Genomic DNA, 19,262 nt, shown 5'->3' on the forward strand with positions numbered 1-19,262 from the left:
CTGAGGCAACAAGTCATGTAACTAGTCAGTGTGGACATCGTTGAGGCAACAAGTAACTAGTCAGTGTGGACATCGTTGAGGCAACAAGTCATGTAACTAGTCAGTCTGTTTTGCTAGCACAGACTGGAATATATTCTGGGATTCTTCTGATGGCATTGAAGAGTACACCACATCAGTCATTGGCTTCATCAATAAGTGCATCGAGGACGTCATCCCTACAGTGACTGTACGTACATACCCCAACCAGAAGCCATGGAATACAGGCAACATCTGCACCGAGCTGCCGCTTTCAAGGAGAGGGACTCTAACCCGGAAGCTTATAAGAAATCCCGCTATGCCCTCCGACGAACCTGAAACATGAATGAGAGCATCAGCTGTTCCCGACGAATGTAAGATCACGCTCTCCGCAGCCGATGTGAGTAAGACCTTTAAACAGGTCAATATTCACAAGGCCGTAGGGGCAGACGGATTACCAGGATGTGTACTCCGAGCATGCACTGACCAACTGGCAAGTGTCTTCACTGACATTTTCAACCTCTCCCTGTCCGAGTCTATTACCAACATGTTTCAAGCAGACTACCATAGTCCTTGTGCCCAAGAACACTAAGGTAATGTGCCTAAACGACTACAGACCCTTAGCACTCATGTCTGTAGCTATGAAGTGCTTTGAAAGACTGGTCATTGCTCACATCAACACCATTATCCCAGAAACCCTAGACCAACTCCAATTTGCATACCGCCCCAACAGATCCATAGATGATGCAATATCTATTGCACTCCACACTGCCCTTTCACACCTGGACAAAAATGCTATTCATTGACTACAGTTCAGCGTTCAACACCATAGTGCCCTCAAAGCTCAACACTAAGCTAAGGACCCTGGGACTAAACACCTCCCTCTGCAACTGGATCCTGGACATCCTGACGGGCCACCCCCAGGTGGTAAAGAAAAACACATCCGCCACACTGATCCTCAACACGGGGGCCCCTCAGGGGTGCGTGCTCAGTCCCCTCCTGTACTCCCAGTTCACTCATGACTGCACGGCCAGGCACGACTCCAACACCATCATTAAGTTTGCAGATGACACAACAGTGGTAGGCTTGACCACCGAAAACAACGAGACAGCCTATAGGGAGGAGGTCAGAGACGTGGCCGTGTGGTGCAAGGACAACAACCTCTCCCTCAACGTAATCAAGACTAAGGAGATGATTGTGGACTACAGGAAAAGAAGGACCGAGCATGCACTCATTCTCAACAACGGGGCTGAAGTGGAGCAGGTTGAGAGCTTCAAGTTCCTTGGCGTCCACATCATCAGCAAACTAACATGGTCCAAGCACACCAAGACAGATGTGAAGAGGGCACAACAGAACCTATTCCCTATTGGGAAACTGAAAAGAATTGGCATGGGTCCTCAGATCCTCAAAAGGTTCTACAGCTGAACCATCGAGAGCATCCTGACGGGTTGCATCACTGCCTGGTATGGCAACTGTTCGACCTTCGACCACAAGGCACTACAGGGGGTAATGCGTTCGGCCCAGTACATCACCGGGATCAAGCTTCCTGCCATCCAGGACCTCTATACCAGGCAGTGTCAAAGGAAGGCCAAAGACTCCAGCCACCCTAATCATAGACTGTTCTCTCTGGTACCGCATGGCAAGCAGTACCGGAGCACCAAGTTTCAGTCCAAGAGGCTCCTAAACAGCTTCTACCCGAAGCCATAAGACTCCTGAACAGCTAAGCAAATGGCTACACCAGACTACGTGCATTGCCCCCACCCCCTTTTACACGGATGCTACTCTCTGTTATTATCTATGCATAACCACTTTAATAACGCTCCCTATTACCTAGACACCGGTATATTAATGATGCTTCTGTATAATTTTGCCAAGTCAGAAAAATGTCTCTGTGCTGTTGCAAACTAAATGCTAGCTAGATGCAAGAGGAAATCATGTTTAATAATAGCATACAGTCTTAGATTTTTTAAAAAAGGGGTTCTATATAGAACCTTTTGGTCAATTCAAAATATAACTGCCATTCAAAAACAAACTGCCATTAGAGCATGAGGACGCTAGTTAAACCAACTTGCAAGTAGCCTACCAATAAAGACATTATTTTTCAATGTAATAAGGGAAGCAACGTTGATTATTTAATTCAAATACAGTGGGGAGAACAAGTATTTGATACACTGCCGATTTTGCAGGTTTTCCTACTTACAAAGCATATAGAGGTCTGTAAATGTTTATCATAGGTACACTTCAACTGTGAGAGACGGAATCTAAAACAAAAATCCAGAAAATCACATTATATGATTTTTAAGTAATTCATTTGCATTTTATTGCATGACATAAGTATTTGATACATCAGAAAAGCAGAACTTAATATTTGGTACAGAAACCTTTGTTTGCAATTACAGAGATCATACGTTTCCTGTAGTAGACCACGTTTGCACACACTGCAGCAGGGATTTTGGCCCACTCCTCCATACAGACCTTCTCCAGATCCTTCAGGTTTCGGGGCTGTCGCTGGGCAATACAGACTTTCAGCTCCCTCCAAAGATTTTCTATTGGGTTCAGGTCTGGAGACTGGCTAGGCCACTCCAGGAACTTGAAATGCTTCTTACAGAGCCACTCCTTAGTTGCCCTGGCTGTGTGTTTCAGGTCGTTGTCATGCTGGAAGACCCTTCCACGACCCATCTTCAATGCTCTTACTGAGGGAAGGATGCAGGATTTTAATCCATGACGGCATAGTGTGTTACTAATGGTTTTCTTTGAGACTGTGGTCCCAGCTCTCTTCAGGTCATTGACCAGGTCCTGTCGTGTAGTTCTGGCCTGATCCCTCACCTTCCTCATGATCATTGATGCCCCACGAGGTGAGATCTTGCATGGAGCCCCAGACCGAGGGTGATTGACCGTCATCTTGAACTTCTTCCATTTTCTAATAATTGCGCCAACAGTTGTTGCCTTGTGCAGGTCTACAATTTTATCCCCGATGTCCTTACACAGCTCTCTGGTCTTGGCCATTGTGGAGAGGTTGGAGTCTGTTTGATTTAGCGTGTGGACAGGTGTCTTTTATACAGGTAACAAGTTCAAACAGGTGCATTTAATACAGGTAATGAGTGGAGAACAGGATGGATCCTTAAAGAATTCTTATTGGTTGGTAGGTGATCAAATACTTATGTCATGCAATAAAATGCAATTTAATTAATTAAAATTCATACAATGTGATTTTCTGGATTTTTGTTTTAGATTCCGTCTCTCACAGTTGATAAAAATTACAGACCTCTTCATGATTTGTAAGTAGGAAAACCTGCAAAATCGGCAGTGTATCAAATACTTGTTCTCCCCACTGTATATGTAGCAAGCTAACTTAGCTAGATAAACATAAAAAGTTAAGATACTTTAAATTTGCCACTTTACAAGCTAGCCAGCTAACTCTTTCAAATAAAACATTTGTATTATTTGTCTATTTTTTTATTTCACCTTTATTTAACCAGGTAGGCAAGTTGAGAACAAGTTCTCATTTACAATTGCGACCTGGCCAAGATAAAGCAAAGCAGTTCGACACATACAACGACACAGAGTTACACATGGAGTAAAACAAACATACAGTCAATAATACAGTATAAACAAATCTATATACGATGTGAGCAAATGAGGTGAGATAAGGGAGGTAAAGGCAAAAAAATGCCATGGTGGCAAAGTAAATACAATATAGCAAGTAAAACACTGGAATGGCAGATTTGCAATGGAAGAATGTGCAAAGTAGAAATAAAAATAATGGGGTGCAAAGGAGCAAAATTAATTAATTAATTAAAGAGGTAGTTGTTTGGGCTAAATTATAGGTGGGCTATGTACACGTGCAGAAATGCTCTGACAGTTGGTGCTTAAAGCTAGTGAGGGGATAAGGGAGATAAGTGTTTCCAGTTTCAGAGATTTTTGTAGTTCGTTCCAGTCATTGTCAGCAGAGAACTGGAAGGAGAGGCGGCCAAAGAAAGAATTGGTTTTGGGGGTGACTAGAGAGATATACCTGCTGGAGCAGGTATGGGATATGCCAAACAGAGCTACAGACCCAGCCTGAGATTGTCTATGAACCTTTTCTACTGGCTATGAATCAGTTATACTATTAGCAATTAGGCGGTTTTAGGAAGCCAAGTGTGTGCAGCTCACCCTGCACTATCAGCTTAAACATAAATATCACCCTCTAATAAGCCTCCCAGTAAAGCAATAAAAAAATAAAGAATCCCAGAAGTGCTAAATATAGCCTACATGAATAGGGTCCATGAAATCAAAAACCTGCTTGTAACAGATAACATTCATATCCTGACAATCTCTGAAACTCACTTAGATAATACCTTTGATGATACAGTAGTAGAAGTACATGGTGATAACATCTATAGGAAAGGCAGAAATGCCAATGGGGGTGGTGTTGCAGTTTATATTCAGTCATAAAGCTTAGAGAGGATCTCAAGTCAAATTCTGTTGAAGTAATATGGCTACACCTAAAACCCATTATCGTAGGAAGTTGCTATAGACCACCAAATGCAAACAGTCTTGTAGGAAGTTGCTATAGACCACCAAATGCAAACAGTCAGTATCTGGATGTGTATGAAATGCTTGATAATGTATGTGATATCAACAGAAAGCTATATTTTCTGGGTGACCTAAATATTGACCGGCTTTCATCAAGATGCCCACTCATGAAAAAGCCTGCAACCTGGATCAGATTATCAATCAACCTACCAAGGTGTTTACAAACAGCACAGGAATGAAACCATCCACATGTACTGATCACATCTTTACTAATGCTGCTGTAAAGAAGAATCCAAATCCATCGGATTTAGTGATCATAAAACAAAAGCCATATCTAGGAAAACCAAAGTTCCAAAGATGGACTGAGCTAGTGCACGGGAAACAGAAAATGACTGTAAAAACTGTTCAATCCCAGTGAATTGATAAGGAATTGAACATTTGTATGGGTGAGAGGGATGAGGCAAAGGAATGGCAAATAAGTCTGGCTGCACAGCTGATTGGCAAACGTACTGTAAATTGAGAAATCATGTGACTAAACTAAACAAACAGAAGAAACAGTACTGTGAAACAGATAAATGATATAAAGAAAGCTTTGGAGCACCTTACATTAAACTTTGGGCAAAAAGACAAACTTGGTTCCATCATTCATTGAATCAGATGGCTCATTCGTCACAAAACCCACTGATATTGCCAACTACTTCAATGATTTTTTCATTGGCAAGATTAGTAAATTTAGACATGACATGCCAGCAACAAACGGACGATATTGTTACTCCTATTGGCCATCTCTTCAATCTAAGCCTACAGGAAAGTGTGTTCCCTCAGGCCTGGAGAGAAGCAAAAGTCATTGCGCTACCCAAGAATAGTAAAGCCGTTTACTGGCTCAAACAGCTGACCAATCAGCCGGTTACCAACCCTTAGTTAACTATTAAGATAAAACTGTGTTGGATCAGATACAATGCCATTTATTATTGGAGCCAAAGCACAGAGAATCTGGCTGCACATTTGAAATCATGGGCAATAAAGGTAAAACACCAGGTAAGAACCTAGGTGTCATTTTAGATTCTGAACTACATTTTGAATCACACATTAGGGATGTGACAAAAATAGCTTTTTACCACCTGAGGAACATTGCCAAGTGCAGCTGTTTCTATCTCAGGCTGATACAGACTCATCCATGCTTTTATTACAAGCTGGTTTGACTACTGCAATGCTCTCCTGTCTGTCCCATTGGTCAACTGCAAAACAAAACAGATTGCTGCAGCACAGGTATTGACCAAGACCAGACGGAAAGCACACATTACACCGGTTTTAAAGTCTCTGCACTGGCTACCTGTGACATTTAGAATACATTTTAAGATTATTCTATTGGATTTTAAATCAACCCATGATTGTGGACCCCAAAACATATCAGACATGCTTTTGAGATATGTACCAAGTAGGTCCCTCAGGTCCTCTGGCCTTTTAACTATCCCAAAGCCTTGGACCAAGACGCATGGAGAGGCAGCCTTTAGTTTTAGTTACTATGCCCCCTTGCGAAACTGTGAACATAATTAAAAGAGATCTTAAAACACACTTTGCTTTGCTTTTCCTTAGGGTGCTTTTGTAGTTGTTCAGTTTTTATTGTTATTTTTTAGTTTTTTTCTCCTCATGTTTGTTGTGTAGTTTTTATTTTCATCGTCTTTTTAAATGTTTTTTTCCCGTGAAGCGCATTATGTTACGTTCATGTCTGAAACATGCTATATACATAAAGCTTGATTTGATTTGATTCACAGTAAACTAATTAACAACAGATATTCAACATGTTCATAGTGAAGGGCATTCAACATGTACGGCACTTACACAAATGACTGATGATTGGCTGAGAGAAATTGACCATAAAAAGTTGGGGCTGTTTTGTTAGACTTCCGTGCAGGTTTGACATTCTAGATTATAATATGCTGAAACTTGTGTGTTATGGCTTTACATCCCTGCTATATTGTGGATGGAGAGTTACCTGTCTAACAGAACACAGAGGTTGTCCTTTAATGGAAGCCTCTGCAATTGAATTCTTAGTTTTATCAATGATTCTCTGTAATTAGTATTACGCGATTAGACTGATTAATCATGTAACCGTAATTAACTAGGAAGTCGGGGCACCAAGGAAAATATTCAGATTACAAGGTTATAATTTCCTAATATAACCTTTCAAATATTTTCATATCTGATCAATAGTCTTCTGATTAATTAATTATTTACTTTACCTCACGTTAGTCTCATTCCAAACGTCCTAAATTGTTGGTTATCTACACAAACCCAGTTTTCACTATGAGTCATCCATACATCAATTGTCTTAAATCATTTATTTATTACTAACTAAGTAATTCACAGAAATGCATAAACAAACAAACAAAGTAAATATGGTTACAAGAAATGATAAGGGAATGTGCCCTAGTGGGTTAAACCGGCATCGCGGCTTGTTAGACAAAAGGGGAAGTGGGGGTCAACTGAGATGAGACACTACAAAGTTGAAAATTATAACAATTGAAATGCTAATCCTTTGCACATGAACGCTCACTCATTCGGGAACAATTGCAATCAATCAATATATTTACGCTCAGTGTGTCGTCGGGATCTTGTTGAAAAGTTTGTTTCTGTTGGAGAGTTTTGTCCGTCTCTCTGTCTTGGTTAGAGGGGATAGTTCAGTGACATTCATTCACTTCGTTATAGATAGATGTTCCAGCGTTTGTCGTTCTTCGCGTTCAATGATACCAAATTCCTAGCTGCAGGCTAGTAATTAATATCAAAGACTTGTTCTTATTCTGTCGGTATTGATAGTGTAAGAGTTTAACCAGGTGGTATGGTTAAAAGATTCAGCAATGGTCTACAACCTTTGTACTCCCGTGATTGAGAGAAACATGGTCAGGTTGAGAATTTCTCAAAGTTGGGTTTTATTCATAATTGCAGAAAAGGGGCTGTCCCAGGATGCCTGACCCTAACTGGGCTCAGGGGCAGTCCTCTGATTTAGTTAAACTCAAAAGGGAATTGGGATTTCCTTCATTAAACAGTCCAAAACAGTCACATCACACAATTTTACAAACAGTATCATACTCACTCATTCATCTTATACAACAATTAGATGTAAACCTCATATCTGAGGCTTTTTTTATAAACAGCGTTATGGCAATGTGGCCACACCGTCTCCCATGAGCTTCCCCAAAATGTAACAAACGGACCAGTTCGTAGCTGGATGCTTCACCGATCTTTTATACCTTTTCCGGAACATGAAATTTGTTCGGACCTCCAGTTCTGTGAGGTGGAAGAAATTCCTTTGTTCTCTATGAAACTTCACTCTCTCTCTATACTGTGTGGCCATGAGGCAGGGTCTTCTCGGGAATTTACGACCTCTCTCAGACCACAGCAGCCTAGTTGAAGGAGGCAGGGGGAGGCAGGGAGAGGGGGATGGGCTTGCTGTACCCAAAGAGGGCAACGTCATGACACCAGGTAGAGTTAAGCATTCCCCAGGGCAGGTGTCTAGACCCTTTACTTTTTTCAATCTTTACTAATGACCTGCCACTGGCTCAACACTCTACATGTCAGCTACCACAGCAAGTGAAATCACTGCAACACTTAACAAAGAGCTACAGTCAGTTCCAGAATGTGTGGTGAGAACATTGGGTGGTTGCTGGGACACCCTTGTGGGAAGGAAGGAAGCAGGAGCCCTGTGAGAGAAGAGAACTCTCTAGAATATATATGGGAACCAGCGGAGGATCAATTGATTTCTCAGAGCTCATCCATTGGGCTGATTAACCTTCACAACACCTATTGCACAACATCTACACCTGAAATATAGGGTCTGGCAGCTAGGCCTGTATCACATCCACACCAGCGATATAGGGTCTGACAGCTAGGCCTATATCACATCCACACCAGAGATATAGGGACTGACAGCTAGGCCTATATCACATCCACACCAGAGATATAGGGACTGACAGCTAGGCCTATATCACATCCACACCAGAGATATAGGGACTGACAGCTAGGCCTATATCACATCCACACCAGAGATATAGGGACTGACAGCTAGGCCTGTATCACATCCACACCAGCGATATAAGGTCTGACAGCTAGGCCTATATCACATCCACACCAGAGATATAAGGTCTGACAGCTAGGCCTATATCACATCCACACCAGAGATATAGGGACTGACAGCTAGGCCTATATCACATCCACACCAGAGATATAAGGTCTGACAGCTAGGCCTATATCACATCCACACCAAAGATATAGGGTCTGACAGCTAGGCCTATATCACATCCACACCAGAGATAAAGGGTCTGACAGCTAGGCCTATATCACATCCACACCAGAGATATAGGGACTGACAGCTAGGCCTATATCACATCCACACCAGAGATATAGAGTCTGACAGCTCGGCCTATATCACATCCACACCAGAGATATAGGGACTGACAGCTAGGCCTATATCACATCCACACCAGAGATATAGGGACTGACAGCTAGGCCTATATCACATCCACACCAGAGATATAGGGACTGACAGCTAGGCCTATATATATCACATCCACACCAGAGATATAGGGTCTGACAGCTAGGCCTATATATCACATCCACACCAGAGATATAGGGTCTGACAGCTAGGTCTATATCACATACACACCAAAGATATAGGGTCTGACAGCTAGGCCTATATCACATCCACACCAAAGATATAGGGTCTGACAGCTTGGCCTATATCACATCCACACCAGAGATATAGGGACTGACAGCTAGGCCTATATCACATCCACACCAGAGATATAGGGACTGACAGCTTGGCCTATATCACATCCACACCAGAGATATAGGGACTGACAGCTTGGCCTATATCACATCCACACCAGAGATATAGGGACTGACAGCTAGACCTATATCACTTCCACACCAGAGATATAGGGACTGACAGCTAGGCCTATATCACATCCACACCAGAGATATAGGGACTGACAGCTAGGCCTATATCACATCCACACCAGAGATATAGGGACTGACAGCTAGGCCTATATCACATCCACACCAGAGATATAGGGACTGACAGCTTGGCCTATATCACATCCACACCAGAGATATAGGGACTGACAGCTTGGCCTATATCACATCCACACCAGAGATATAGGGACTGACAGCTAGACCTATATCACTTCCACACCAGAGATATAGGGACTGACAGCTAGGCCTATATCACATCCACACCAGAGATATAAGGTATATTTTCTGCCTAGAGAAAAAACAAACATATTTTTCAAGTAAAAGTGAGACACAGAGAGAAAAGAGTACGTACCACCCGTGTGAATGCATGCTGTGCAGCTCTGCCACATTTTAGGCTGGGTAGAGAAAACACAGCAGGAGCCTACAGAGAGTGTGTGGGTGAGCCGAGCGTAGGAGCTCAGCATCCCTAGTGGGGGGTGGGGGGGGGATTATGGAGGGTAGGAGGGAGGTGTGTGGGTGGGTGGGAAATTATGGAGGGAGGGCTAGTGGTTGAATGAGTCATCGCTCGCTGATAAAGAGAAAGAGAAAAAACGACAAGAAAAAGACAGACATCTAAATTGACAGGAAGTGAGCTGCGTCTCTCAGGAAACTCCAGGTCGATAGAGCCCTTCTCTCAACTCTCTTTTATCCTCCCTCTCTTTCTCCCCCTCTCTTTAAAAAGGTATAGAAGACAACTAAATCAACCTCACTGAATGACTCATTAAGAGCCTCCCCTCTGCTTCAGAGACACAAACACAACCCAAACCTTCCCCCTGAACCCTGTAGAGCAGAGGCTCTTAGAACACTCATAACCATCAAGCTTTGATCACATTTACTGTGATGGATTAAAACCAAACAATGAGAACTCGTCCGTCCAAATTTTAAAAGTCTCATCATCGTGCAGTTCCTCCTCAATATGGGCAGAGAGGGAAATTAAAAAGCCATTTGCACCGAAAAGTAGGCTGCTTAATGAGCCTTATCAAGGGCTGTTCAAAAGATGAAGTGGTTATTGAATGCGGAGAGCAAATCAAGCAGCAGACAAAGGGGTTCTTTTTTTGGTGAGTGTCAGAAGCAGCAATACCAGGTGACTAAGTGGGAGAGGAGTGTGTTTGTTTGCGTGCGTGTGTGTGTGTGTGTGTGTGTGTGTGTGTGTGTGTGTGTGTGTGTGTGTGTGTGTGTGTGTGTGTGTGTGTGTGTGTGTGTGTTCGATTATTTCCTCAATCAATTCACATTCTACTCAAGCAACAATTATTAAAACAATGTCATTGTCACGATGAGAGCAATTCTGAATATTCATTCATTCATCTGTTCCTGAGCAATGGGTTAACTAGTGTCATCTAACGGGATATCAAAGAGAATCAGAGGCCATGTTGTGAGCGGTGTTCTGACAACAGAGGCTAAGATTATCCCGCTAACCTATCCATCACAAGCAAAACCCACAATAACAACATCAACTTGATTCGTTTGAGCACTTGCAAGGAGGACTATGATAAATAAATTCAATACAACGCTATTAGCATATTGTACCTCGACTTTCTATTCGATTGAATGTCAAAAGACCTAGATAAATGGCTTTTTCAACAACAATAATTTACTAATTTCATAATAATTATTAAGGTTTTCCAGAAGCTTCCCTTGTTTCTTCTAGTCAGTTTGATGTAAATGGTTCAGATGTTCTGTTTCCACAGCCCCAAAGACAAAAATGGCAATATCATAAAAATGCCATTTTTGGTCTTAATTTAAAGGTTAGGGTTGGAATAAGGTTAGCATTGTGGTTAAGGCTGGGTGAAGGTTAGGTTTCAAATCACATTTTAAGAAGATAAAGTGAAGAAATAGGCAGAGGTGTGTGACTTTGTGGCTGTGGTAACTACTGAACACCAAGACGTTGAGCTTTGCAGTACACATGATGTCAGAGGGACACCTAGTGGTGGATAAGAGAACTAGCGAACATGGAACTGGGTGCATTCGAATAAACTCTCCTTTCTCCTGAAGTATGCACTTGTTCACTTCCTCTTATGGATTTGAAAGCTATATGGAAACTACCTCTTGCAGATGCCATCACCAATCCAATGCTTTTAATGAACAAGTGTTCATTTCAGGAGGAATGAAAGATTATTTGGATGCATATACAATGAGCTTGAAATAAGTTAATTGTAATCAATGGCAATGCCCGTCGCTTCATGGTACTGTGGAGCCTAGATTAAATGTCAGTGAATTATTTGAGTGCCCACAAAAGCATCTCTTAAAATGTAGTAGAGAAGAAAAGGTTTTGAGGTTTTTAAAAAAAAGAAGAATATCAAAGGAATTCTACTATATTGGCTCAGCTACTTCATCAGAGAAGTGAGTTGAGTAGGTCATACACATAAAGAGCCCCAGAAAAGGCAAGAGGCATAAAAGTTTCTAAGGGCTACAAAGAGAGACACCTGCAACAATAACACTTATCTGTCAGCGAATAAGAACTGACCTCCTTTAAAGGAATATGCCTACATCCCAAACAGCACTCTATTCCCTTTGTAGTGCACTACTTTTAAACAGGGCCCATTTGGGATGCAAAAGCCTACAATAGTCTAGATCTGAAAGCCAGCCCTACTGTGTGAAGGAGTAGGATGAAGATGCCCCTAAACACTGATCTGAGGTCAGTTTTGAAAAAAACAAGCATATGGAGAAAGACAGAATTTGCAGATAATCAGTATTGCCTCTTCCGTTCCTAGACATGTGAAATGGCTGTAGCTATCTCACTCATTGTCATGACAAATGTCAAGAGAGCAGAAACAGACTAAAACCCAGGCTAGTAAAACCTTGTACGGTCACACTAATCCTAAAATGGCCACCTTCTGACCCGCTGCTCCCAGCAGGTACTGGATAAATTCATCTAGACCCGCCCATCGATCTGAGTTTTCATTGGATGGAAGCATCTGTCAATCAAACTCAGCAGCACTCCTCTTCCCTAGAGATAGCCAGATGCTACTACACCAGGGGGGAGATTAATGTTTTGATCCACAGCCAAACCAGTTTGAGCTATGTGAATAGTATGGTTTGAACTCCCTAATGTATGCAAATCCCCCCCACATCTTTGTTTGACCCTCTTCTCCAAGCAGCAATGCCAAGTCATACATACTCCCTGGAACAGGTGGATGTGGGTGTAAAGGGGTGGATACTAAAAGATGGACATGTTTTCCCTCTCTCCTTCATAGCACATTGAAACCCACATGTCGACCAACACACAGCCTCTGTAGAAGTCAGGGCATGTATACTTCTTGCGCGTCGCTGAGCAGAGCTGTTGTGAAGGAAGTGAGTTTGTGTTTATGCTGGACCTCCCACCCTCACCTACTGTCAACCAATCATGTCAATGCGGAGCTATACGGAGTCCTCCGCATTGTTACAACATTTGGGAGGCGCGCGGCGATGCAGTACCGAGCTCGATTTGGCCTCTGCGTGCCACAGCAACTGCATCACACCAACCATATGGCACCGTCCACCGCATTTTCAGATCAAGCATAAATTGTCTCTAAGCCTTATAGGTGATAAATGGTGTTCCATTAAGCACCGAGACAAGAGAGGCAAGCCTATCAACCACCTAACATGCTTGGAAGAAGCCTTGACTGTTTCAGAAGCAGGAAGCCTACGTTGTTCAATATATAGTAAAGTACCAGGATGTAATCCAGTTAGTCCACCAGCAGCTGATCACTATTAGAGAGTCAGGAAAGCCGTTATAGAGCTTTGCCTTAATCATGTTACCTTTTCCCTTGGCTTTCTTTCACCGACTGATTACGCTGCATACAAATGCATGTTCTTATCTTAATGTGACATGTTGAAATCAGTTCCTGCAAGAAGCCGTCTGACATCAACAGCATTTTTCACTACTAGGATTGTAGACTAGGCTCTATGTCTACATTCAAAGGTACAAGACAAATGTAAGCTAAAACGTATTTGTTTGTGAAGTAGGCTAGCTTAAGTGTTGTTTGTGTCATGTGCGTGTGTCTCTGTGTTTAGGCTGACTAGACTCCTCTAATGAATGGATATTTTTCCTAAACAGACAGTCTTTTTGAAGGGACAGCATTGAAGCATCTCTTTCAGCGCTGCCTTGTTCTACCCTTAAACGAAAGTCAAGGACAAAGATGAACAGAACAGAACACCTCACCACCTTGATTTGGTGTAGTTTTCTTTAAGTGCAAACGAAAGGATGGTGTAGGATTTTTTATTTTTTATAATCCACTCCAACAACAGCAATAAAATACAAGTAGGGCCTATGAGCCCTGGACAAATATAGGGCAAATATAGTGCACTATAAACTGAATAGGTTACCATTTGGGGAAGACACTGCCTATGCGTTCAAAGTGACATCATTCACATAGGCTAAACCTTGACAGCCAAAATGGATCTATACCTTTCAGCAGTCGGAAGTCACCGACCCACACAGACGGGAGAAAATGAACTGTGGAAGTTAATAACAGGCTCAGAACAGTGGAAATTAAATGTCTTGTTGAATCAACATCACCCTGCATGGCGGGTAATGGGGTTGGTCCCGTTCCAAGTTCTATTCAGCTGGAGCTTCAACAGCAAAGTCAAAGGAAAGTGGCTGGTGCGGCTCCTGAAGAGTGACTAACATTATAAACAGGGCATTGTGACATTCTTTGCTTCAAGCAGCACTCTTGACAAAGTGAATTCGAACAAGTGGCTAATGACTGCCCCTCATGGCTGACAGCGACTGATTGCATTTTCTAAGCAATGGCTCACTCTCCCGTCCAAAACGCTGAAATACTGCCTCAGCAGGACAGCTACCCTATACATTATCCTGATTGCTGTCCTTGACATGAGGACTGTTGTCTGGTGAATGACCAACCTCAATCTTTCTGAAACTTGGCTTCTCTGTAGTGTGATGTAGGACAATGATGTAACAAGCCTTGAAGGACTAGAGACATATGATAAGGCAGCTCAATGTGAATATGATGTACACCTGAAAGACCGTGGTTACATAAAGCATGTGACTCCTAGTGTTTCGTACTTTAGCAAATTGCCTTAAGTCTGCAGGAGACCCTGGCTAAATCTAAGACTGAAATGTAATAGCCTTCCTCTTGTGTGTTCTCAACCTGAGCTGTTCATTCAAAGGATATGTTGTGACACAGATCAACACTCATATTGCATGTCACACTGTCCTCTAGTGCTAGGTTACAGTGACAAATGAAAATGCTAAGAATTACAGGTAACCAACAATGATTTAATGTAGAAATGTACAGGAACAGTCTATTGGAAGTAACTACCATACTGAGGGAGAGCTATCTGTTTTAGGTCAGTAGCTAAAACACTGTTTGTGGATAGCTGGGAGTAACACTACAGTGGGGCAAAAAAAGTATTTAGTCAGCCACCAAGTGTGCAAGTTCTCCCACTTTAAAAGATGAGAGAGGCCTGTAATTTTCATCATAGGTACACTTCAACTCTGACAGACAAAATGAGAAAAAAAATCCAGAAAATCACATTGTAGGATTTTTTATTCATTTATTTGCAAATTATGGTGGAAAATAAGTATTTGGCCAATAACAAAAGTTTATCTCAATACTTTGTTATATACCCTTTGTTGGCAATGACAGAGGTCAAACGTTTTCTGTAAGTCTTCACAAGGTTGTCACACACTGTTGCTGGTATTTTGGCCCATTCCTCCATGCAGATCTCCTCTAGAGCAGTGATGTTTTGGGGCTGTTCCTGGGCAACACATACTTTCAACTCCCTCCAAAGATTGTCTATGGGGTTGAGATCTGGAGACTGGCTAGGCCACTCCAGGACCTTGAAATGCTTCTTACGAAGCCACTCCTTCGTTGCCCGGGCGGTGTGTTTGGGATCATTGTCATGCTGAAAGACCCAGCCACGTTTCATCTTCACTGCCCTTGCTGATGGAAGGAGGTTTTCACTCAAAATCTCACAATACATGGCCCCATTCATTCTTTCCTTTACACGGATCAGTCATCCTGGTCCCTTTGCAGAAAAACAGCCCCAAAGCATGATGTTTCCACCCCCATGTTTCACAGTAGGTATGGTGTTCTTTGGACGCAACTCAGCATTCTTTGTCTTCCAAACACGACGAGTTGAGTTTTTACCAAAAAGTTCTATTTTGGTTTCATCTGACCATATGACATTCTCCCAATCTTCTTCTGGATCATCCAAATGCTCTCTAGCAAACTTCAGACGGGTCTGGACATGTACTGGCTTAAGCAGGGGGACACGTCTGCGTAGTGTGTTACTGATGGTAGGCTTTGTTACTTTGGTCCCAGCTCTCTGCAAGTCATTCACTCGGTCCCCCCGTGTGGTTCTGGGATTTTTGCTCACCGTTCTTGTGATCACTTTGACCCCACGGGGTGAGATCTTGCGTGGAGCCCCAGATCGAGGGAGATTATCAGTGGTCTTGTATGGCTTCCATTTCCTAATAATTGCTCCCACAGTTGATTTCTTCAAACCAAGCTGCTTACCTATTGCAGATTCAGTCTTCCCAGCCTGGTGCAGGTCTACAATTTTGTTTCTGGTGTCCTTTGACAGCTCTTTGGTCTTGGCCATAGTGTAGTTTGGAGTGTGACTGTTTCAGGTTGTGGACAGGTGTCTTTTATACTGATAACAAGTTCAAACAGGTGCCATTAATACAGGTAACGAGTGGAGGACAGAGGAGTCTCTTAAAGAAGAAGTTACAGGTCTGTGAGAGCCAGAAATCTTGCTTGTTTGTAGGTGACCAAATCCTTATTTTCCACCATAATTTGCAAATTAATGTGATTTTCTGGATTTTCTTTCTCATTTTGTCTGTCATAGTTGAAGTGTACCTATGATGAAAATTACAGGCCTCTCACCTTTTTAAGTGGGAGAACTTGCACAATTGGTGGCTGACTAAATACTTTTTTGCCCCACTGTATATATTATACATAACTGTACAGTTAGGTGGTTTATTGGTTAACAGTAATGCCAACAACTGTCTGAATGCAGTGAAATTAAATAGCATCCGAGAGCTCTACTAAATTGAGCTTCATACAAATGGAATTATTATACATCTCTGAAGAGAACTTACATTGCTTGAGATCCTGAAGTTCTCCACGAGGCTGAGGTCTGCCATGCTCTTCTGTGGGCTTGTCAGACCCTGTCAACAAGAACAAGGATGAAGTTGGTAGCTTACAGCAGACAGGTTTATCTCACTGTATACTGTGTGCAGCAATCAATAGACAAAACGTCCCTTGGCTGGAGTCACACTGGTGAGTTACCGTCTGTGGTGTTGACCTGTAGTCGTTATCTGAGTACTAGGTGTTTGTGAAGTGTATGCCACAGACTGACAAATAGATAGTACTGCATATTATGACTCTGCACATAGCTAGCTAGCTATCGGCAACAAGATACAGATACGTACCTCAAGAATGTCTGTAACTGATAGGCCCTGCTATTCATGTAAGCTAGCTACCTAGTAGCAAGCTGACATTACCTTGCTGCAAGGTGAGAACTTGTCCATTGTTTTCGCCTAAATGTTACTTGCTGCTGGCTAATGATAAACTTCTCAGTCACTCAGAGCACGGCTGTACCTTGCAAGCGAGGAAGCTAGCTAGCTAGCTAGCTAGCTAACATGCTTCCTCCTAAAGGTGCCGTCAATCCAGCAGATTGTAACATCTCTGTAAAAGATACTGTAACCTACCTCGGTGTAAAAATCACCAAAAATCTTAAGGATGTGAATGATCTTAATTTGAACCCTGTATCTGAATCTGTCAACAACAACACATATCCTCATGGTTAGGGAGGGATTTAAGTATTCAAGGAAGGGTGCGTTTATCAAAAGCTGAGGGGCTATCTCGTGCATCCTCTTTTTTCACATATTGACATTCCCAAATCCACTTGCTGTACCTTAAATCGGTTATTGTACAACTTCATGTGGAAAAACAAGCCACATAAGATAAAAAGAGATGTTATCACCAACAGGGTTTGTGATGGCGGTCTAAAAGTCTTAGACTTCACTCTCTTCAGTCAGATTTCAAAGGTCAACTGGGTTAAAAGGTACATAAAAAATCCTCATAGTTTCTGGAATATTATACCTCATTTTGTTTTTCAGAAGTTCGGAGGGCTTATTGTTTTACTACAATGTCCATATATTGTGGGTAAACTTCCTGTGAAATTGGCGGCTTTTCACAAGCAAGCTTTAATTTTTCTTCTCTTTTTCACCTTTATTTAACTAGGTAGGCAAGTTGAGAACAAGTTCTCATTTACAATTGCGACCTGGCCAAGATAAAGCAAAGCAGTTCGACACATACAACAACACAGAGTTGCACATGGAGTAAAACAAACATACAGTCAATAATACAGTAGAAAAATAAGTCTATATACGATGTGAGCAAATGAGGTGAGATAAGGGAGGTAAAGGCAAAAAAAAGCCATGGTGGCGAAGTAAATACAATATATCAAATAAAACACTGAATGGTCGATTTGCAGTGGAAGAATGTGCGAAGTAGAAATAGAAATAATGGGGAGCAAAGGAGCAAAATAAATAAATAAATACAGTAGGGGAAGAGGTAGTTGTTTGGGCTAAATTATAGATGGACTATGTACAGGTACAGTAATCTGTGAGCGGCTCTGACCGCTGGTGCTTAAAGCTAGTGAGGGAGATAAGTGTTTCCAGTTTCAGAGATGTTGGTAGTTCGTTCCAGTCATTGGCAGCAGAGAACTGGAAGGAGAGGCGGCCAAAGGAAGAATTGGTTTTGGGGGTGACCAGAGAGATATACCTGCTGGAGCACTTACTACAGGTGAGTCCTGCTATGGTGACCAGCGAGCTGAGATAAGGGAACTAGAAGCTGAATCTATTGATCACTTATTCTGTCATTGTTTATATAGTGAAGTGTTCTGGACTGATGTAAAACTATATCTTCGCCTAAAATTGCAAACAACCATTGAAATGTCTACGTTTGACATATTATTTTACTACACAGATTCCACAATTGAACGTGAGTATGTCATAAATCTATTTTTTTTATTAGGAACATTTTTCATACGCAAATCAACATTTATGAAGAAAAAGCCCCTTTTCTTTTTTTATCTGATTTGGAAAATGATTTAGAGTTAGTATCGTATTATGATGTACATGTACATTGATATGATGTACATGTTGATGTGTTGTTTTTTTCTCCTCTTCTTTCTTTGTGGAATCCCTCTGTCTGTTATGTTAATGTTTTGCATGTTACTGTTAAATAAAAATGTAATTAAAAACATTCTTCCTCCTTCAATGAGACAGCAATCTATATCTTAACTGGGATCTTGTTCTGTGGTTTAAATAGACCAAGATCATCGTTACCAAGTATATTGTTATCGGATCAGATGTCAACTGCAGTGCAAGCTAACGTTACACGGCTAACATGCTACGGCTGTCAGTGCAAGGCGTTTGACAGGCTTCGGGGACTTTGTTCACTTACCTGCCGGGCCATAAGTGACTTTATCTTCTGCATCGTAAAATAACGTTTTGTCCAACAGATAACCGGTTCATTTTAGATGATAATGCTATCAACGTTTCAGCTCCTGCTCTCCGCGAGAGAGAGGCCATGTTAGTTATCTATCACGTTATTATTTCTTGCTAGATGTGGGAAGTGTAGTTCAATGGGTGCTACAGAGCGTGACGTTTTTTTCTCATGCTGTCAAAAACAGTCATTTGTTTATTTTCTATTTAAGTTTTCTACAAAAAAAATGTGCGTGAAGTTGTTTATTGAATGCAGTTCCAG

At 41.9% G+C, this 19,262-nt stretch overlaps 1 pseudogene; it reads right to left on the reverse strand.

Moving 5' to 3' along the window:
• LOC118399001 (syndetin-like) overlaps positions 1–19,103 on the reverse strand; it is a 143,001-nt pseudogene extending 123,898 nt beyond the window's left edge.
• Between the last annotated feature and the right edge of the window lie 159 nt (positions 19,104–19,262).

The sequence above is a fragment of the Oncorhynchus keta genome, chromosome 20, assembly GCF_023373465.1.
Source record: "Oncorhynchus keta strain PuntledgeMale-10-30-2019 chromosome 20, Oket_V2, whole genome shotgun sequence".
Lineage (NCBI taxonomy): Eukaryota > Metazoa > Chordata > Actinopteri > Salmoniformes > Salmonidae > Oncorhynchus > Oncorhynchus keta.